The sequence below is a fragment of the Rattus rattus genome, chromosome 4 (assembly GCF_011064425.1).
Source record: "Rattus rattus isolate New Zealand chromosome 4, Rrattus_CSIRO_v1, whole genome shotgun sequence".
In the NCBI taxonomy this organism is placed as follows: Eukaryota; Metazoa; Chordata; class Mammalia; order Rodentia; family Muridae; genus Rattus; species Rattus rattus.
Genome location: NC_046157.1, coordinates 128,098,885 through 128,120,726, shown reverse-complemented (window position 1 = coordinate 128,120,726; position 21,842 = coordinate 128,098,885). Strand labels below are relative to the sequence as shown.

General features: G+C 43.0%; 1 protein-coding gene across 1 annotated transcript in view; it reads right to left on the bottom strand.

Moving 5' to 3' along the window:
* The window catches only part of Slc39a10 (solute carrier family 39 member 10), a 48,457-nt gene extending 40,164 nt beyond the window's left edge, over positions 1-8,293 (bottom strand). The window contains exon 1 of the mRNA XM_032901101.1: positions 7,709-8,293. The gene's annotated coding sequence lies outside the window, so the exon portion shown is untranslated. The remainder of the gene's footprint in view (positions 1-7,708) is intronic.
* Positions 8,294-21,842: the final 13,549 nt, after the last annotated feature.

Below are 21,842 nucleotides of genomic sequence, written 5' to 3'. Positions count from 1 at the left end.
AGACAGTACCATTATTAGATGTGATATGGTTAATGTTTGACTTAAAATATACAAAGTACAAAGCTAGTAAACAAAGACCCTTTGTAATGGCTTAAAAGACTTATCAAAATGTCACAAGGGCACATGCAGGCCCAACTAGCACAGCCAAGAGCAGCAGGAGAAGGTGGGGCTCACCCAAACATTAGAGTTATTTAAGGATACAGTACTGCAGCATAGAGCTCTCAGAAGGAAGCGGAATCCTCCAGCAGTACAATGGTTTGTTTTTGTAACCCCATGTGACCAGCTATCTAACATCCCAAACCATGTTCACAGTTTAGAATGCCAATAAAACTTCAAATAACCAAGTTCAAACACAGTAAGGTAATCTCTTAATCTTTCCAGGAGATTCATTCACATGGCAATGGTAGATGAGTCCACTGAACATGAGTATAATTCAGTGTTTGACTTCTGTATAACTTAAAAAGTAGACTATACATATGTCTTGATTTAAGATACCCCATTATACAACACATCCAACAAAAACTACAACAAACAGCACATTACCCCAACATTGTATTCTGTGTTCACTAATGTACAAACATTTACTCTCTTATTAAGTATCTGTACAACCTGCTTTGATCTCTGCACTTTGATCATTTGTTCCGGCACCCTGAAACACACTGTAGGATAACATCAGGTTTTGCTTGGCTTTCCTACGCACATCTACAAGGGATACCTGACATGAGCAAAAGCCCCCTGGCTGAGGTGCCTTCCAGTCAGCAATTATTGAAATGACTTCAAAGCTCCCGAAATGTATGGCTTCTGCTACTCTTCAGGAAAGGCTTCAACTCCTCTTTGTTCCCTGTGCACACAGCCTTCCTTACAAAATCACCCATCACCAGGAAGAGAGGCCTTTGTTCTTGCTACCACCACTGCGGACATTTTCACCACGGACCCATCTTTACTTTCCCTCTGTGTTTTCCCTTTTCACCATGGTATCAGTTATACGTCCCTGATGTTACACCACCTTGCCATTCACAAGAAATGGGATAGGAGTTAGGGCAGTGACCAGATATACCAGGGCAATGCTTTCAAAGACTGGAAGATGTTCTGATACTGCTGGCAACATGGGGCTACTTCTCTACCAGCAAAGTTTTGGGCCAATTGATTTTCACCGTTGTTACAGTTTCTTTGAGCCACTAGGGTCCTCTAATTGTTGAATAAAGTCAGTTGACTCAGTTCAGGCATTTAGCAATCTGGTGCAAAAAATGGAATCTAAATTACCAACCCAATAACATGCTCAGCGGCAGGGCACTGTCACCGCATGCCCAAAGCTCACCACAAAAAGTAAGCAAAACGACAGTGAAAATCTATTCCAAGGAGGAGAGAATGCAGGTAATGAACATGTTATGAAAAGGTATATAAAGTTAATTGATTTTCTTGTTTCAATTGCTATGAACTTTTGATTTGGTGGTGGGTAAGTACATGGAACTGCCTCAGACAGGAAAAGTAAAAAAAAAAACCTGATGTGAAGCTCCAAAACTTCTGTTCCAAATGACCACTGTAAGTGCATAGTCATTTAGTGAGCTGTTTGTACTAAATTGCTCTGTACATTCGATTACTCACTTGCGAATATCCTAATTTAAAAAAATATTAAAAACAAAAAATATTCTAAACATTAAAATGTTATCAAGTGCTATACTCTAAAAAAGGTTTACAGGAAAAGAATACTTATATATACTTATATATGTGTTATAAAACATATAAAAATATAAAAATATATAAAATATAAAATATATCATATATAATGTATATATTATATATTATATAGTGTATACATAAAATATATAAGCTGTAATATATACTATACATTTGCATGTGTATATAAACAGTATATATGTATATATTCCATTCACATATCACATACAATATATGATGCTACATATTTTATATAAACTGTTAAAATTAAACAAGGCTTTACAATTATGTGAGAGACAATTCTGTTGTTTTTCTGATCTCATTTTATAACATAGGAAGAAATCACTAATGGCATGTACCTGGTCCTTCACAGTCTCCTTCATAAAGGGACTATGTGTCTGACATAGTACACAGGTAAGAGAATCTACAGTAGGAAGTATCTAGAGCTAATTGAAATATGTGCTCACAGCCTTTAAGTATACAACTATGAGGTGCTTAATAAGAGAGGAAAGGCAAAACAGGAAATAGAAGGAATGGAAAGAGGCAAAAAGAAGGCATAAAAACAAAGATAATGTATTTTCTGATCTAAAGAAGCTACAAGACACATTCACTTTCTGCATTAGAGAAGCAAGACTAGGAGACATGGGGGATGTAAAATCCTACGGTGGCGATAGGTAGGAACCATCCCAGGCCTCCAGGACATGCTAGCTTACCTTCCACCTCCCAAACATAAAAAAGGTGCGATTTTTCCTGTAGAAAATGCAGAAGGGCGAGTCCTCAAAGCTTCTCAATTAGCTATGAGTTATCTGAACGGACGCTTTACTAATCCAGTATTCTACCAGGAAATACTTCAGAGCAACAAGTAAAATAATGATGGAGTATTAAGAATGGATCCAAGGCCTGAAGACTTAAACTGGTGGGAATAAAGCTGCAGAGTGTGTGCCTGCTGTCCCCACATCTTACTCGGTGACGCACCTTATCATCCGCAGCCATGAACGACAGACAGCATGAGCAAGCCACATCCAAAGCCAGTTCCCAAGATTTGTCTCATCACTGCCCCAATTTAACCCACATAAAAACAAACACCCCAGAGAGTGAATCAGAAACTAATTCAGGGGAAACTATTTTAAACTTCGAAGTTCACAATATATGTGACAGTGAATTCACAAATACTCTAGATTTGCTAAAAGTCCCATCTGAAATGTCTTGTTAAGACATCAAACAGCATAGGATATAGATCTTCACTACCTCACTGCAACTGAGATTTTCTCTTCTATTGAATGAAAATCAACCTGAATCCTAAATAAACCACTTTAAAGGCTGAGATGAATGAGAAGAATGAAGTGGCCTCTGCTACAGTTCTTAGCAATTCGAATACTCTAGTCAGTAAGGGTGCTGTGCTACGGTGTTCTCATTCATGTCTCATCCCTGAAAGCTTTCTTGTAATGAGCTGGCGCTCTCTAAAAGTTGAATGTAAACTAAGGACAAAATTATAGCTGTTGAAATGTTATTCAAGGACTATTAGCTGATATTTCCCCTTCTTTCAATAGCGAGGTATCTTTTAAAGGGACTATAAAGCACACTCATGTAAGTAAGTAATTATAAAATCTTCTACTACTAACTTTTAGATAACCAACCAACAAACAAAAAAACAAAAAATAGAAAAACAACCACCCCCACCCCCCAAAAAAAAGCAAAGAAAAAGAAGGAAAAAAATGACTGGCAGAAGTTACCTGTACTTTTGAATAAACCTGGAGCTACTGTTAGCATTTTGTTAGAGCCAGAATACGGCAAATACATAGGTGAATGCTAGCAGTAAACCACGGAACTGAGAACGGGACTTCCGTTGAAGAAATCAGAGAAAGGACTGAAAGAGCTTGAAGGGGCTTGAGACCTTATATGAACAACAATGCCAACCAACCAGAGCTTCCAGGGACTAAGCCACTACCTAAAGACTATACATGGACTGACCCTGGGCTCCAACCTCATAGGTAGCAATGAATAGCCTAGTAAGAGCACCAGTAGAAGGGGAAGCCCTTGGTTCTGCCAAGACTGAACCCCCAGTGAATGGGATTGTTGGGGGGCAGTGCGGTAATGGTGGGAGGATGGGGAGGGGAACACCCATATAGAAGGGGTGGGAGAGGGGTTAGGAGGATATTAGCCTGGAAACCGGGAAAGGGAATAACAATTGAAATGTAGATAAGAAATACCCAATTTAATAATGATGGAGGGAAAAAAAAGCATTGTTAGAACATTTTTTAACAATAAAAAGTTCATTAAGTATCCAGTTCCTGTATTTGGGTAGTTCTATTAAAAAATAATTATGCAAATAACATTCTATACTGTTGTGTGGCAGTGTAGAAAATAATAATGGTTGTAGTGAGCTGGGAATGATTTCAGTAACCTCGCTGTTATTTAAGCCTTCTCATTTCAGTTTCATACTGCTTTATACCTATTGAACATATTTTTAAGTGTTCCAGTGAAATATTTTATTTTAGAAAAATCTAAGCATGGTTGTGGTCCAACCACAGATCTTACAGAAACAAATATTTTGGAAAACTGATAATTGGCAATATCTGAACCATAAAAGATGAAGAAATCTAGTGTTAATGATAAGAACCTAGGACTTTTTTTTTTCAAAAATTAATTTTTAAAACAAAGTCACCATGTGAATTTGACATTTTCAAACTTTTATTATCTGCACAACATAAAAGTTACATGGGACGAATTAAGCCAAAAAGTTTACCACTCTTTTCAAGACAAGGAGCCCAGATTAGATAAAGGAAACTGTTCATATACAAAGCTAACTTCCAGCCCTTACCTAATTTTAACTGCTTTTGCAATTAAAAACAAACATAGCCTACACACTCTTTCGGGAGGTATGTGACTCTGCCAATCCAATTTTTCCCATATTTGGAAAACTGGGGACTAAATGTAATCACAATCAATTTTAAGAAGATGCTTTCTTATTGGCAGCAGTGACCAGCTGGTGGAAAGCCACAGCTAGGTACATCCATGGAAATGCAGTCTAATTAAGGACAGGTGCCAAGAAACGTCAAAGCAAAGCGAACACTAGGGGGCAGCAAACTGTTGAGGATTGTACCGGGCAATCAACTCAGACACAAGACTGATGAGGATATGAGACTGTATTCACTCATTTTGCTCTAAGGACTAGAGATAGAATTCAGGAAGTCATCTGCTAAGACACACCCCAGCCTCTTGTATATTTCTAATGTGAATTACACTGTAATGAAAGATGGCTTAAAATTAAATCACTGTGATCAAAAGCTGCTCTAATTGCCTCTGTTTCTCTTCCAGTTGCAATTGTCTTTCTCTAACATTGGTCCAAAGCACTGTGACAGAGTCCTTTTGATACAAAACTCAGTACTTCCACTCCTGAGGTAGGCACCACATGGATGACTAGTATTTTTACCCAAATGATTTTAAGTCTATGCTGAGTTTGAACTGAGTGTCATGGCATAGGGATGCGGGTAAAGGCTTCAGGAATCTGGCTTTGTAAAGAAACCAAAACATACACAGGTAAGTACAGGAAAGAAGTGGAGAAAAGGCAAATCAGTTATTACATATCAGTTACAAATTTAAAAGATGTATCCTCTCAAAGGACTAAGGAGTAGAAACCATTCAGTATCATCCTGGGGTTAATCAACTATCAGGCAAAAAAGAGGGAGGTTTGGGGGTTTCCTAGAGCAATGCTTGCACGCTAAACATTAGGCCTTCTCAAAGTACTTCAACCAGGGTTTAAAGTCTGGTGAGAGCCGAGGGTAACCTCAAAGACTGAGGAAGGTGATCCAGGCACACCTGAGCTACACAGGGACCACATTGAGAAAAACCAAAAGTCTGGACAAAAAAGCGGGATGAGGACAGTAGTTTACAAGCTATTAGTGGACTAAGGCTGTAAAAAGGAAGACCTAATGCAGGCAGCGCCTCGTTATAAAATCTACAATGTTCTGGGAACTAAAATGCAGGGATTGTGTCTCGATAGGCCTCGGTTAAACTCAACTTCAGGGAAAAGGTTTTAAAATTACCTTTGGTCTGAGTACACTGGCTCATACAAATTAAACGTTCAACTCATGTTTAGAATTGGGTCCTTGACCAAGAAATTCTCCATTATTTAATATATCCAAGTATTTCCCAACTCACAACCAGAAGTTGGCGACACTTCCGGTCCTGAACATTTCGTGAAAAGGGTATTCACTTGCATAGCTCGTGATACATACACTTAAGCTTGAACATCTCCATTATCTGCAGTACTAACGACTAAGCCTAGATTTGTGCAAACCCCGGGTAAGTTTCCTACCACTGAGTTATTTTACTTAACTTTTAAGACAAGCTCCGAGACGCGAACTTGCCAGCTTCCTTCCTCAGTCCCCCGTAGCTGGGTTTATGTCTGTGCCTTATGTATTACCTGAGAAATTCTCTTTCAAAGTAGCGCCAAAACCATTTATTCTTGAATATGGGTTCCTAACCATGATTAGTTGAAAGAATTCAGTTTTGTCAATTTGGGGAGAGATTAAAACCACTGAAATTCAGTTACTTTCTAGTGAGGAAGTAACTTCCTGTTTCTAGGCCAAAATCAGTGATACAAAAACACTTAAATCCTTCAAGTATAATTTTTAATTCTTGCTAGTTTAAAGTTAGTCATTATTAGGCAGGCCAGTACAGTTGATATTTAATGTTTTATTAAAGCATGGATTACTCCATCAAAACCATGTAGTTTCCCCATAACTGTTTCAAGGTAAATCAACAACTATAGAGATGTATCCTTACCTATCTAAAGTCACGATGAAAAACCCTTCAGTCTAGAAGACACAAAATGTTAAAAAAATGCCCACCAGCACATTTTATTTCCTTCACAGCATTTCACTGATGTCTTTCGCCCTGGTGTAACGTCCAAAGCACACCGGAAGTGGGGGTGTGGGGGATGGATTCCCAAGGTCCAGGAGAAATGACTCACAAGGTAAGTGTAGAATAGGGGAATCCTGACATTACTCTGTACACCGCAGTTTTGCTTTGTTTAGGCTTCCCAACGGCACTGTTACAATTCTAAGCCTCCAGCTCTTGTACTACTTTTTTCTTAATTATCGTTAGATACACATCCAAAAAGAAAACATACAAGAAACCTGTCACCCGCTAGTTACCGCACTTAACAATGGAGACATAAGTGTAAGTTTCTAGAAGACGGTAGGTTGTACTGTCTGTTAACTCATGCTTTGTGTCACTTGGAGCAGACACTTTGGTGAAGGACCCTTCCAAATCGGTGGTGGGGCGTCCTGCGGTGAGGTTTCTTCCACGTGCCCAGCTCCTTAAACTCGGCCCATGTGGACAGGCTCCCACGTGAACGCGTCTTCTCAGAAGCCGCAGGAAGCCCTTCCACGTCACGCCACCCGACGCCTCGCCAGGCTGGGGAGTTCCGAAGACCCCCCAAGGGAGGAGCGAGGCGTGGAGCGGATGCGGACCCCGCGGCGGGCCGGCCACTTCCCTCCGTTCCCAACCGCGCCCACGCCGCCCTACACCCTGGTGCCCGGGAACAAAGCCCGCGGCCGGGCCACGGTCGTCTCACGACCGGGGCTCGGGGACCCGTGGGCTGCGCCACAGCTCCCGCGCGCTCCATCGAGCCTTTTCGGTTGGTCCGGAGCTGAGCGGCCGCCGTCCGTTACCCCCCGCAGACGAGCCCCTGGGACCTGCCTCGGGTCCCAGGTCCCCGTACGGCGGCCGCGGGAAGCCCGCGCAGCCCTCAACAGGCGCCACCCGCCCCGCGTCCCCGCAGCAGGCCGAGGGACACGGGTCCCCACCGCCGCCCGCGGCGCACTCGGCTGGTCCCAGCCCCACGCGCTGCTCTCCTGCTCGCCGCCACCGCCTGCAGCAGCTGCGAACACACGAGCCCCAGCCCGGAGGCCCCGGTGCCAGCCCCAGCCCGGCCTCCCCTGCCGTCCCGGGACTCGCAGGCTCCGCCGCGCACGGGGCCGGTTCTGGGGGAGGGAATGTAAACAAATCGGGGTTTTATAGTTACCTCACACTCGAGTGCCGTGTGCATCTCCTCTCCGCTCGGTACCAAACCCCGGCTGCACCCAGTCGTGTATTCTCCAAAGCCGCCTGCGCTATCTGCGTCGCGGAGCCTAGTGCGCGAGCCGGCGCTCTACGCCGGCGGCGCACTCAGTCTGTTCTGGCGCCCTGCGCAGCCGCACCCTGGCTGCCTCAGCTCTACGCCAGCGGCGCACCCAGCCCTCTCGGGTGCCCTGCGCAGTCGCACCTCGGCCTGATCAGCGCTACGCCGGCGGCGCACTCGCAGCGTCCAGCCATCCACTTCGCGGACGCGCCTGGCGTAGGAGAGCCGCGGCACCGGGGGGGAGCTACACCGGCAGGCGGAACTGGAAGAAATTAGATCTACGCAAGTTGCGGAGCTCTGTAGCTCCGCGCTAGTTTTGTTCGGAGAAAGGACTCCTTGGGGGCAGTTGGGGCGGCTTCTAACGCATGCGTGGAGCGGCCTTGGTCGCCTCTACTGGCCTCGCACGTAGGTTGCTGAGGCCTTGGGCTAGCGGATGAGACGTAGAAGCCCGGAAAGCGAGCGTCCTAGGCCAGAGTTTCGGAGAGATCAATTAGGTTTACTGATCTGTACGCGGGTTAAACAACTATATTAAATTAACTCCGCCCCCTCTGCCCCAGCAACCGTGCCAGTCTGGGCAAAACTAAACTTTAGTGCTATGTGCAAAGTGTTTTGCATAACTCCCCCCACCGCACCCCCATTTAAAGAGCACTTACAATGGGTTTTCCTGAACAGAAAGGTGTTGACTTTGAAAGTGTCACGTAATTATGATAGCTTTGGGTACCCATCCAAGGACTTTCCCCAACCTTAACTACTGGAACAGTTTTACACCCAAAGGCAAGACCCCGATCCACCCAGCAACATCGGTGGACTCATGCCTACATCCTGCCGGTTCTTGCATCCCTTTGCTCACACCGCCATTCTCAATGGCCTCCTCCCCTCTTAAGCAACTAACAACCCACAATTTTCTTAAAAGGAGGCTGGGCAAACCCTTTGCTTCATTATTCATTGCTCTGCTTCCTGGCTTTTAATTCATGTCTAGGCTTATTTGTATTCTGCCCAGAAGCCTGTGTTTCTGTATTCAAGCTGAGCGCACTTACTAGTGAAAGTGAATTCTGGGGGTGGGTGCTTTATGGACCAACAGAGTGCATATAACTCTGAGCAATAGTAATTGCCAGCTTTATGTGTCAGGTACCTTCAACATGCTTTCCATGTGTATTAATTTAATACTCCTAACAGACTGAAGAATGATTACACAGGAAGTAAAGTCCTAGGGAATAAGGAACTTGCCTGAGAGAACCTAGGAGAGGCATAGAGAGCCAAACCTATTCAGTATGGCTACCGCGACCTGTCTGGCAGCCTCGAACTCCTTGAAAGAAGCTGTTTGCCTTTTGTTTTTACCTGTATATGAAACAGCTTCCAGGTGCTCAAATATCTGACTGAAAGCACACTGAGCTTCTCATATCCCTCTTTCTCTCACATGGAGAAGCCAACCAATCCATGACCTAACTCCGGCTGCCAAAGGAAGGCATTCTGAGAAGTCATGAGGCCTTGCCCTTAGTGGAAGAAGACGGTGGAGTGACCACAGTCCTCAAACCCAGGAATTAATCCGGGGATTACACAAACAGTAATGACTTCAGTTATACAGGATTTATCAGTAGATCCTTTTGGTACAAAGCATAAAAATATCCAAATTGCCGTGATATTTTAAGGCTTGTAATTATCTGATAAAACACATTGTCAATTTCTTTAAAATATATAACACCTTCCAAACAAGCTAGAGCTCTTGAGCCAGTGTTCCCAGCACCTCCAGTGATTTGGGGATATTTGCTTACAAACCAAGTGTTCACCTGGTTTGCACAGGTTTATCTAAATACTCTGTTAAACACTGAAGTGTGGCCATGAAAAGCAGTCAACAGCCACAGCCGTTAGTGGGATTCTTCCATACTCCCCAATCTCTCACGGTCCTTTCAAGATTTTCCAGAATTCCACATTGTGGCAACTAGAGGGCTAAAGCTTCAGTCACAGCATTATTTCATGTATCTGTATCTGAAATTTAAAGGTACCCGTTTTACCTCTATGAGGCAGTATAAGGAACCCAACGAACCCTTTAGTTCTTCCAAGGATTAGAAAAGAGCCAACTATAACAATGGAAATATGAATCACAGCCCACCTTGGACTTTAACTGTCACTAAGGGAAGCCCATGGCAGAGGCCCAGCTTTCCTTCTAATTTTGGAGAAAGTGCTTCCCATCCACAACACAGTTACGGTGGTAATGAAATCTACAAAGGGCAGGACAGAGTCCACGGAATCAGACCTTTCCAACTCAGCTGTTCTCTTCATGAATCAAGATTACTAATAACGAATGATTTAAAAAAACAAAACTCCTTGAATTCGGTTGAATCTAAACACTGATTTTCTGAATAGGTTTGGATCAGCCTAGAGAAATCATTAAGAGAAGAAGAGTAAACGGAGTGCAAACCAAGGCACCGAGCACAGGAATAGATATTTAAGACCTGGGAAGGGAAGGTGTCAGGGACCTGTAAGCACAGATCTGAATGTAGGCTTCAAACTAACAGTTACCCATCATTTCTAAAGGCTCTGTATTCATACTTGAGAGTGAAATCCCAGCTCTGCAGATCTTCCTGTTTCTCAAGAGCAAGACTTAGTGCCTGAAAAGCCAACTCTTTGACATAGCACAGGAAGATAGGTCAACATAGCCTCAGTAAGGGACAATTTTGACTGATTGCTGGGCCTGGGACATTAGGTAATAATGTCAGAGATCTGCAGAGGCAGACTGAAGCTATGAAAAAGCACACATTTAAACACTCCCCACCCAGAAACAGAAAACTGGCTTCAGCATGATGTGCGAAGTTGACTATTCCATTAAAATAGCTGCACCCTGTCTCTGGTCACAGTGCTACTAGGAGAAGGGCTTTCCTCTGTTGCTTCCTGAGGCAGGAGCCGCAGCAGAGAAGCTGTAGAGCTGCCTCAGATTCACTCCAGCATGCCTTCAGAGTAAAATGACCCAACTCATGAGAGAGGAGCATTCGCTCAGAAGAACGAGTGAAAGCAAAGACCCATGTAACATCCAGAAGCTTTCCCGTACCAAACCTATTTATTATGCATGCCTACAGGCCCCTGGAATCCCGTATTTAGCCCTTCAGGGCTGGACCTTGAGACCCAATGACTTTGATCTTGAGAGAAGTCTGCTCATGGAGTATATTTTTTTCAGGTGTTTTGGGAAAAAGAGGTTCCAAGAAAGCAGCAAGTGTGCCTAGATTCTAAGGGTGGAAGAGTGGAAGGCTGCAGAACGAAGATAAACAAATAACCCGCTTCTCACTCTTGCTCTCAGTCAACAGTTCCCACTCAAGAGTATTAAAATGAAGAAAAACAGGCTTGGTGGCCCCTTCAGAAAACACAGGAGCCAGCTGCCACCGGGTGGCCAGTTTAGATCCTTTAAAATCCCAGCTGCACAGGCTGACTTGGCCTTCAAAAACTCAGCTCCTGGTGCAAAGGAGTCAGAAACAAAAGCCGCAAAAATGATCATATTAATATTACAAACCTTAAGTGGATTTACAATGATTACACTTCAGTTTAAGGGAAATTACCAACATGAGAACAATTAACCACGAGTTACCATTAAATATCTTAAAAGTTTATTAAACTAGTTGAAACAAATAAACATGTATTAAAGATTCATTTTTAAAATGTCATCACTGGAAAACAAGTTTCCGATCTTGCACAAAGCTTTCTGATAATAATGAGAACCATTTTACAACTAACATCTACAAAAACGAGCAAATCTGTCGCTTGAGCCAAGAAACACTTAGCAAACATTGCCTACTTTTATTTGTTAAAACTTTGACAGCAAAATATGCAACAACATTGTACATTTTAGGGAAAGCAATAAATGAAGTGTCGAAATGAGTAGCAATTTTTGGGCAGGAGAGATAGATGGCTTGGCAGTTCAAGTTCATTTGTGGATCTTATAGAAGACCTGGTTCAGTTCTCAGCACCCATGCAGTGAGTTGTAAACATCTATAGCTCTTATTCCAGGGGGGCCAGTGCCCTTTTCTGACCTCCACAGGAACCAAACACATACATAGGGCACAGACATGCATTCAGGCAAAACATTCATACCCAGGAAGAAAATAAAGCTATTTTTACAAAGTGTCATAGGAATTTCTGAATTCCTTTTGCATTAGTTTTACTTCTAAATGAAGTAGCATGCTTTATTTATTTAAAGCTGCTTTTCTTTATAGGTGTGCATAAATCAGCAATTCTTTTCCTCACACAGGTTGGGAGAAGTTTGAGGTAATTTCCCATGATTACGGAGAACCCATCTGGCAATGCCCAGCAGTGGAGGACTCACGGTGCCTGACTCGCTTGCTTTCTTGTGGATGATCTCACCCATAGCATCTGATGATTTCATACTCAAGTTTCATTCTAATTATAAGGATAAGGACATCATTTCTCCAAGCAGTTATATTTCATAGTCTGCCTTCCCACCCTTAGCACATGAATATACGTGGTTTAAAAAGTGTCAGGTAAGATTTCCATGTTTTAAATATAATTCACTCCTGTAAAATGGATACCATGGTGCCTGTCCATTTTATTGAAATCCCAAGAAGGCAGAGCCGGGATCCCAATCCTAGGTGTCTGGTGCCTGGGATGGTACTCACACTTCTGCCTCTGATGGCGAGGCTGTGCCAGAGACTGGAGAGAGAGCCTAGTCCATAAGGTGCTTGCCACACAAACATGGAGGCCCGAACTTGCTCCTGAGAACCCAATGAAAAGCTCAGACTGTGTTGACAAGTATCTCTAACCCTAATGATGGGGTGATGGGGGTTCCTGACTAGCCATCTTAGCCTACTCGTCAATTTAGAGGCAATGAGGAAAAGACTGTCTCAATAAACCAAGATGGCCGGCACCTGAGGAACAACACTGGGTGCTGTTCCTTGGCCTCCGTGTATAGGCACATCTGAATACATGTACCACCCAAACACACATACATGACTGGGTCAGGCCTGAAGATATCTAAACACTTTCTCTGAAATGGTAGTAATTACAACATGAAAGAAAAGGGATCCATGAACTATCTCTTACCAGTCTTTAAAGGCTGTGGGTCAATGGAAACTTTAAATGTGATGGTAAATGAAATAAAGAATAAAAGCAAAAACATATCAAGGTTCTTGGATTGTGAACTCTTGTTCTTTCCTTTTGCTTTATCTTCAACTTCACCGGCTTAAATCGACTCTGAGGGTGATGTTCACTTTGGTCTTTTACATCAGAATTGTTGAAGTTTTGCCTTTTGCTGTCTACTGCTAAGTGTGGGCCCCAAGATCTGGAGTCCGCTCATAGCCCCTGTGACCCTGACCCAAGTTATTTCTGATTGGTGAATAAAGATGCAAACAATCAATAACTGGGCAGAAGAGACATAGGTGGGGTTTAAGTTTCCCTGGCTTGGGGGAGGAGGGGAAGAAGGAAGAAGAGGAGGAAGAGGAGGAAAAAGAGGAAGAGGAGGAGGAGGAGGAAGAGAAAGTGCAGGAGGGAGAAGAGAAGCCACCATGGGTTAAGTGAGACATAAAAACGTGGCCCGATGGGCTGGTCGATTGGAGTTAAGAACAGCTCAGATGGAACATAGTAAATAGTAAGTGATAACTCAGAGTTCTTGATAGGAAAGTAGATTCTAACAGCATGGAGGCAAGGTATCTGCCTAGCTTTTGTAGGGATTAAGGAATATTGTAAATACAAAGACTGAGTGCATCTCTTGTCCTCGAACCTAACTAAGGTAGGTAGAAACCTTGGGCTGGGATTTAAAAAATGTCTACAACACATAACGTCATTAGCCAATCCACTGTTACCTTCCTTTGAAAGCTTCCCTGCCTATCACAGCCATTTGGTCTTGTTGTTCAGGTATATATTTATATCAGTAAAGTTATAGTAAAAATTAAGCAGATCAGGTGTGCGTTAAGGACTTCCTTCCTACAAATTAAATATAGGCATCTAATGTGGAATCAGTTAGGACTAGATGGGGTTTGAAAAATTATACCCAAGATTTAAAGTGAAATTAATTAGTGTGCTTTAGAAAAACAGCCCAGCGTTGAGGGAGAGATAAAATCTCAAGCATGACTCTGAGCTTCTGTTACATGCAAGCCACTGCATTAAGTAGTTGGGATACCAGGGTGGACAAAACGAGACTCTGGCCCTTAAATAGCTTATGGTCTGGTGGAGGAGGTAATTAAAGGGGTAATTATAGCGTACAGTGGTGAATGCTAGGCTAGAGCGAGGTATGGTTGCTATGGCAGCAGAGGTAAAAATGGGTTATACTCAGGCTTTAGCAACATCTGACTTAAGGGTGAGTGGAGCAGAGCCAGGTAAAAACACAGGGTCATGGCGATGATCCACACATATGAGTAGTACCAGTGAAAGCATGGATTTCACTTAGGGAACTGAAAGGGAGTCAAACAACACTCTCTGTCTCTTCATCTCTCTGTGTGTCTGTCTCTCTGCCTCTTTGTGAGTCTGTCTCTGTGTCTGTCTCTGCGTTTGTCTCTGTCTCTGTTTTTCTCTCTCTCTCTCTCTCTCTCTCTCTCTCTCTCTCTCTCTCTGGAATCAGGTATTTTATTTTGCATGGGGGATTAGGAGTGGTGAGACAGGACTGGCAAGCAGGGCCTTTGTGTACAAAGTTAAGGCATCTGAATGCTGGAGTACATTAAGAGCCTCAGAAGAATTTTAAGCAGGCAGGTGCTGTGAGCCCAGGCAGGAAGGAAGATTAGTGTGGTAGCAGGGGCAGTTTGTCCCCTCCCCAAAGATGTCCATGAACCTTCATGAACGTTAAGTCAAAAAGAAATAAAAGCTGGTCGTGGAATTCAGGGCCTAACTTAATTACACAAATACCTAAACAAGGAAGAGAGAGGGAAAGGACGAACGTCTGCAGCAGACAAAAGGAGGAGATAAGATGGCTCTGTAGGCAAAGGTGCCTGCTGCCGCGCCTGACTACCTGATCCGAGAACCTACCTGAAGGAGAGTGAGAGCCAACTCCTGCACACTGTCCTCTGACGTCCACACTTGCACTCACGGCCTCCGCCCTCCGAGACGTTTAAAAATAAGGCAGAAAAATAACGGCCAGTGGTGCTGCATACAGACGGACCGTGGACTAGCCTCACGAAACTAGCAATGGCAAAAGAGCTGGAGCTTCCTGAAAGAAGGTGGCCTTACTGGTGTCTGGGGTTTTGTTCAACAAGGGCAAAGCCAGGCTTCGGACCCACAGAAACTATGAAAGAATTATTATTTTTTTTTTAAGGTTTTAAGATACCAAACCAATGGAGACATGTTATAGCCGTATTAGAAAACTAAAGTTAGAAAGCTTGAAAAATGGGAAATGTTAAAGAGATAGAAGCCAAATTGACCCTAAGCTATACTCTGTTCCCGTGGCCTCTACCTTCATTGTCATAATCTATAAAAGGGGCCAGCTTTCACAGGGTTTGGGTTTGATTACTTTCTATCAGGTGGTATCAATGTAACACGTACATTAAGATTAGCAACCAAATAGAAATGTCTGTTCTAAGATGAATGAATCCTAAAACCATTTGCTAAGTGAAATATGGCAGTCGAAGCATAGGCAGTGCACGGATGACCATCTGTGAGATACTACAACGCCCAATTCATAAAGATCGAAGAAGAGAGGGGCTGCCGTGGGGAGGGGAAACATCGACGGAATGGCTAGTTAGCGTTTAGTAGGTACATAGTGTCTACTTGAGATGATAAAAATATGATCAAAATAAACTAAAATGTTGCAATAAATACAAAATAAACAAATATACTTCCTAGTGTATATAGTATTCAAGGAATTAGAATTTATTATTCCACATAAATGATTATATAGAGTTTTTGTTGGTTGCTTGGTTCATTATTTGGTTGTTCCTTGAGATAAGGTCTTACGTACCCTAAGTTGGCCTGGAACTCACAATGTAGCCCAGCATATTCTCTACATTGATCCTCCTGCCTCAGTGCTGTAAACTGTTGAAATAAGGTGTGTGCTACCACATAGGCTCTGTGGAGCAGGACCCAGTGCGTATTGAGCATACCTTCCATTAGAGCTATTCCAGTTAAATAGGGTTTTTTTTGTTGTTTGTTTGTTTGTTTTAATTTTGTTGCCAGGAATATAGGTGCAACCTTTAATCTCAACACTAGGATGAAAAATCAGCTCGCTCTCTATGAATTCAAGGCCAGACTGCTTTGTACAGTGAGTTCCAGGACAGCCAAAGCTATAGGGTAGGACTCTGTCTTGGAAACCGAAAGGGAGGGAAGGAAGGAAGGAAGGAAGGAAGGAAGGAAGGAAGGAAGGAAGGAAAAAATGTCATTTTCTTCTTGGATTTTAAGAACTTCTTATATGAAACCATAGCTTTGTCACTGGGAGCTTCTGAGACCACCAAATACTGGCAATTACCAGAATCAGAATAATGCTACTATGCCACTATTCACCAGCCCAGTGCCCTTCCCACTCTGTCTTTCCCTCGCCCTCTTTCCCTGTGTGTGTGTGTGTGTGTGTGTGTGCACGCGCACGTGCACACATGTATGTGTGTTGGTATGTGTGTGGAGGTCAGAAGACGTGTGTCATATCCACCTTTATTTTGTTTGGTTTGGTTTCTTTGGTCTGAGGCTTATCAGCTATGCTGCTGGCCAGTGAGCTCCCCTGGTCTACCTGTTTCCATCTCCCCAGGCCTGGGATTACACACATCATCTCCCCAGGCCTGGGATTACAACCACACATCATTATACCTGGCTTTTTCTTGTGGATACTGGGGTTCAAACTCAGGTCCCCTTGCTTGCAAGGGAAGCATTTAACCAAATGAGCTATTTTTAAAAATACAGCAGTTACATGGGTCATGGGTGGAGTTACCAGACCTACCTTAAAGATGATGCAGATGCAGTTTTAAAGTTAACTGGCTCAGATTCAAAACAGGTCCACCCTCTTTGCAGTAAAGTTTAAAGTAACTAATTTATATTTAACCTAATTAAACTTTCAGCTGTGTTTAGAAGTAAGGCTCTCCCGGCCCTAAGTATATCTCATTTTACTTGAAATTTTGTCTTGAGAGCAAAGTTCATCTTTTAGATGTTTATTGCATTTGTACAACACCTAAAATAATACTCAACAATGTTAAATAACAAGCATAGTGGCTGATAATCTGACTTTCTACATAAAACAGGTAATAGAATAGTGGTGAGAAGGGGAAAAGAGAAAATAAAGCTAATACTACAGCGGCCTCTCCCTGATCAGAATAATATAACTGATTTATGAGTTAACCAGGACTAGATAATTTGACCAGTTGGGTGGGATAGGTGAGTCCTGCCCATTAGAGACAATTGTTCAGTAAAGGAAGGTGAGGAGGTGACTAAGAACTTTCGTTTCAAAGCTCCGGTTTGTCTCCCTTATCATCTGACTCCACTGTACGATAGCTCAACACTCCATGCACACCATCAGTAAGAAGGTGGCCGTGCTGCGCAATGGTTTAGCCATCCCAAGAGTTGCTAAAAGAAGAGACAGTCTGGTGGAACATCACTGGACCGGTTGAGATGTGAAAGTGGATTGTCATTAATATTATTTAATAACTTCATCCTACAGAGCAGGGGCAGATTCTGTAATTTCCCAGGATTGACTCAATACAAAGAAACGAAGTCAGGAGGGTCTCCTGCATCCCTCAGCATTTCCCGAGCAAGCAGCCCTTCACGCTCTCTGCCTTCGTTTCCCTCCTTCTTATCGCCATGGTTGCCTAAAGAGACTTTTCTCTGTACTTGCTTGAACTTCCTCACGTGACTCACTGACGTGGGGTGTCCATCCCACCACATCTCCCAGATTGTCACTGCTGACCTTAGTCACCAGACCACTCTGTCACTTTTCAAACACTGCTTGACTTTATTTCTCTGCTACATTTGTTACAGTTAACCACTTCCTCTCAGGAAGTGCTCAGGAATTTGATGAGTTTAACAGGAGGAGAAGACATACCTAGAACAGACTCCTTAACTAGTAGCCCAAGATTGAGTGGTCCCTTACTGACTGTCCCCCGTAGAGGAGACCAGTCCCCTTCCCCGTTGCTGAGCTCACTTCCCCCTTAGAAGGAAGACTCTGCCATACTCTGCATGTTGGTAGCAGACAGCATTCTTCTGGGTTTTCCTTAACCTCTCTAGTAGTTCATTTCCTAGTTTAGTCAAGGGCTCTTACTCACAGCTCTCTACACATAGCCACTCTCTTCTCAATGGCTTTATTTGTCATACTGTCCTAGTGTTTGTAAAGGCCTGTTTTAAGGACCACTTGCATCAACATCTGTAAGGACTCTTATTCAAAGGGCAGAGTCCAACCTTCCCTAGGATACTGAAGGGTGAGAACCGAATTCTGCATCTTTAAATCAACTTCTCAGTAACATCAGATTGGAGGAGCTGGGCATCTAACTCAGAAACAGAGTGCTTGCCTAGCATGCTTAAGGATTGGGTTCATTCTCTCCAAAACAAATCAAACTAGAGAATCACAAACACGCACTCATCCTGAATGATTTTATGTATCTCTAGTCTACATTCTATAACTATTAGGATACAACAGAGGTTTGGTGCCTTGGAAAGAACACACTCATGCTGGGAAATTTTATGTATCTTTGTTTGGTCTACATTCTATAACTACTAGAAAATAACAGAGGTTGGGTGCCTTGGGGAAAAAGAAGGCTTGTTTACCTCAGCTTTAGAGGCTGAAAGTTCAAGATCAGGTGGCTCAACTGCTTTGGTCTCTGGCAAGAGCCCCTTTGGGGAGTCATGACACGTCAGAGGCCATAGTGGAAGCATATATATGCACTAGAGATGACATGGTGAAGTGGGTAGCCTGAATGAGGAAGGTCCTGGGGCTAGGCTTGGTCTTTTATAATAACATTCTCACAGGAACTAGTAGTCACCCTGTGGGAAATATCTTAAACACTTCTGAGAGGCATGCCAAAGACCTAATGATGGCCCACTAGAACCCACCTCTTAAAGGTCTAAAGCCCTCTCAGCATCACCACTCTTAGTAGCAACCTTCTGACACATTTGTTATCAAGAACAAACCACATTTAGATTTCAGCTAGACCCATGCATGACCCCAGTTACTAATTATATGCTGGTGACATCCGACTGTTTTAGCTCTGAACATTACAGTGGGCTGTGTCACCAGCAGCTCAAATGTCTACCCTTAATAGCTTGCTCTAGTTCTCAGAATAGTTCTGTTGTACTTCCTGGAAGGGTGAAGCAGGGGCAACAGAAGCGACATAATCATTCTAGTGTCCTTTGCTTTACACCTATCAATATCTCTTCTTAGGATTCCTCCCCCCTCCCCCACCATCAATCTCCTAGGCTCAAGCAATTGTCCTGCCTCCTTGGCCTTGAAAGTCGCTGGATACCAGGAGCATGCCACCACTGCACCCGTTTGTGCTCACGATTTGACTCTTACATCACACTGTGCCCACATTGTTCCCTTACGGAAAGTTATTTATTATCTAGAAAAAGTCCACTTCTAATCTAACCTGCACAGCAAAAGTAATTGATCAATTTCTTCCCCACGTAAAACTTCCAGGACTTCCCATAGTCTCTGAGGTAAACACCTGAGCTGACAAACATTGGACCTACCCTGTGAGTATCTCTGCAGGTGAATCTCTCCTTATTCCTCTCTAGGACTGGAATGTCTGATATGGCAGCCATCAGTCTACCACGTTTGGCTGCCGAGCTTTTGAAATTCGGGTAGTCTAAACTGATATATACTGTGAAACATACTTGGATTTCGAAATGTTAGTACAAAGCTGAAAACTGTTTCAATACTTCTTCATACCGAGTATATGTTGAGGTGACATTTTAAATGTATGTGCTAAATAAAAATGTTAAAATTTGACTAGCTTCTTCATCCTGTTCCATTTCACTGTGGTTTGCGGTGTGGAAAGTGTATCTCTTGGACGCAGAGCCAGATACACTCAAGGACTTGTCCTGTCTGCTGTAATGCTCTGCTTTTCTGTGCTCACAGAACCACTTTTCCTCTGCACCTTCCCTCCCTCCGTCTCTTACTTGTCCTGTCGGGCTCCATCGAAGGATAGCCCTAGCTTTCTTACTCCGTTCCCTATACAAACCTCTGGTTTAGGAGTCTCCCTCCACACTAGCAATCAGGACTCCCCACCACAGCACACGTAGCGTGTACTAGTGACCTGTTTGTCTACCCTCTGTAAACCAGGATGTGTCCCGTACTAACTCCTTGGCAGCAGGGACTATGCCTGGTTCAACATAATGGTACAGCAATATCACTTACACTGCTTAGCACAAAGAAGGTACTTTCTGAACTCTACTAGAATGGATGCTGCAAATGGCTTCCCTGGACAAAAGCCAGGAAATATGGCTGATGACATATGTACAGGATGGCTTATGCATAAATATTCTCTCTTTATTCTTAACTTATCTACATCCTATTTCACAATGGATCCAGCTTACTCTCATGTCTTTTGATCTCAGTAAAAGCTTAAAACTTTACTAATTAATGCAACTGGAGAAAAATAAGACAACAAAGTGAACACAGGTTTTGTCTCCTAAGTATTTCAAACTTGCTTTTATGTTAGAAGACATTTACTGTGTGAGAAATCACCTATTCGTTGTTGGAATATATTTTTTATAGCATTTCCTAAGATCAAGTCTTTGCAGGAATTTAAATGAGACCTAAAATCCAATCATTTTCTCTATAATCCTGCGAGGCTGGCATTCACAGAGAAGGTTTGGGCACATCAAAAATTCTGGCACAGTCACTTTATAATTAAAGTTTACCACACTACTTGCTGTTTGAAAAAGTAGCGTGTGCCAAATACGAAAGCAGTCAGAACAGACAGTAAGCATTCACTTCCCTCAACTTCATTAGAGAGAAGTTTTACGTGACATCCTCAGCATCCATTCATTTTGACCACTCTGAGATTTCAAACAAAAACATGTTTTCAATCTTTTCATGGCATAGCTACGACTTTCATCCCTGTCCGTTTTTATGTGATTACAGCTTGTTGAGGATGACATTACATACCTTTCCTTGTTGTCTAAGGGCCCTGATGTTCTACTGTTGGGACTTTGCACTGTGCATACACAATGCTGAGGGAAGCTGTTACACCAATTGATTCAGAGGATTTGAGAGACATGGGCACCAACTAAAAGAGCTCCTGGGGATGAAATCTGAAAGGATTTAAGCCATAGAATCAAACTTTGTCTTGTGTTATAATTCAAGTTTAAAATAAACACACATTAGTCTGTTCCGATACAAACAAATGATTAAGTACACTGACAAAGAAGAGAGAAATATTTCATGTAGAATTTACAATTACAGTGTGGATATTCAGTGAAGAGGTTAGACCTCTTTTCCCAGTCATTAGATGTGGCCTGTGCTTGGTAACTTCCTTTCAAAGAGTCAGGGTAGGAGAAGAACGAACAGCTATTAAGTAGAGAAACTGACAGATGTTTTCAGTCTGGCTGTCAGACTCAGCAGAAATAAGTCAGGCTGCAGATGTGGCTTTGATATGATGCAGTGTAAGGGAGCTTTAGGGTTGAGGATGTACTGCACGGTGGTGCACATGTGTGGAGCAGCTGTGATGCCATGGGTTTGATCCTCCGCAACTCAGCATTAGCAAACACACACACAGACACACACACACACACACACACACACACTCACATACACTCACACACACGTGCACACACACACTCACACACACAGAGACACACACACATACACATACACACGTGCACACACACTCACACACACAGAGACACACACCACATACACACACACACACACACACAGACACACACAGACACAGACACACACACACACACACACACTCACACACACAGAGACACACACAGACACACACAGAGACACACATACACACACACATACTCATAACACACACTGACAGACACATATGCATGCTCACACACACATACTCACAGAGACACACACACACACACACACACTCACACACAGACACACACACACAGAGGGGGGGTGATTTTCATTATCCTCCTGTCCATTATTTATAATTTTGGTATAAGTATGAGA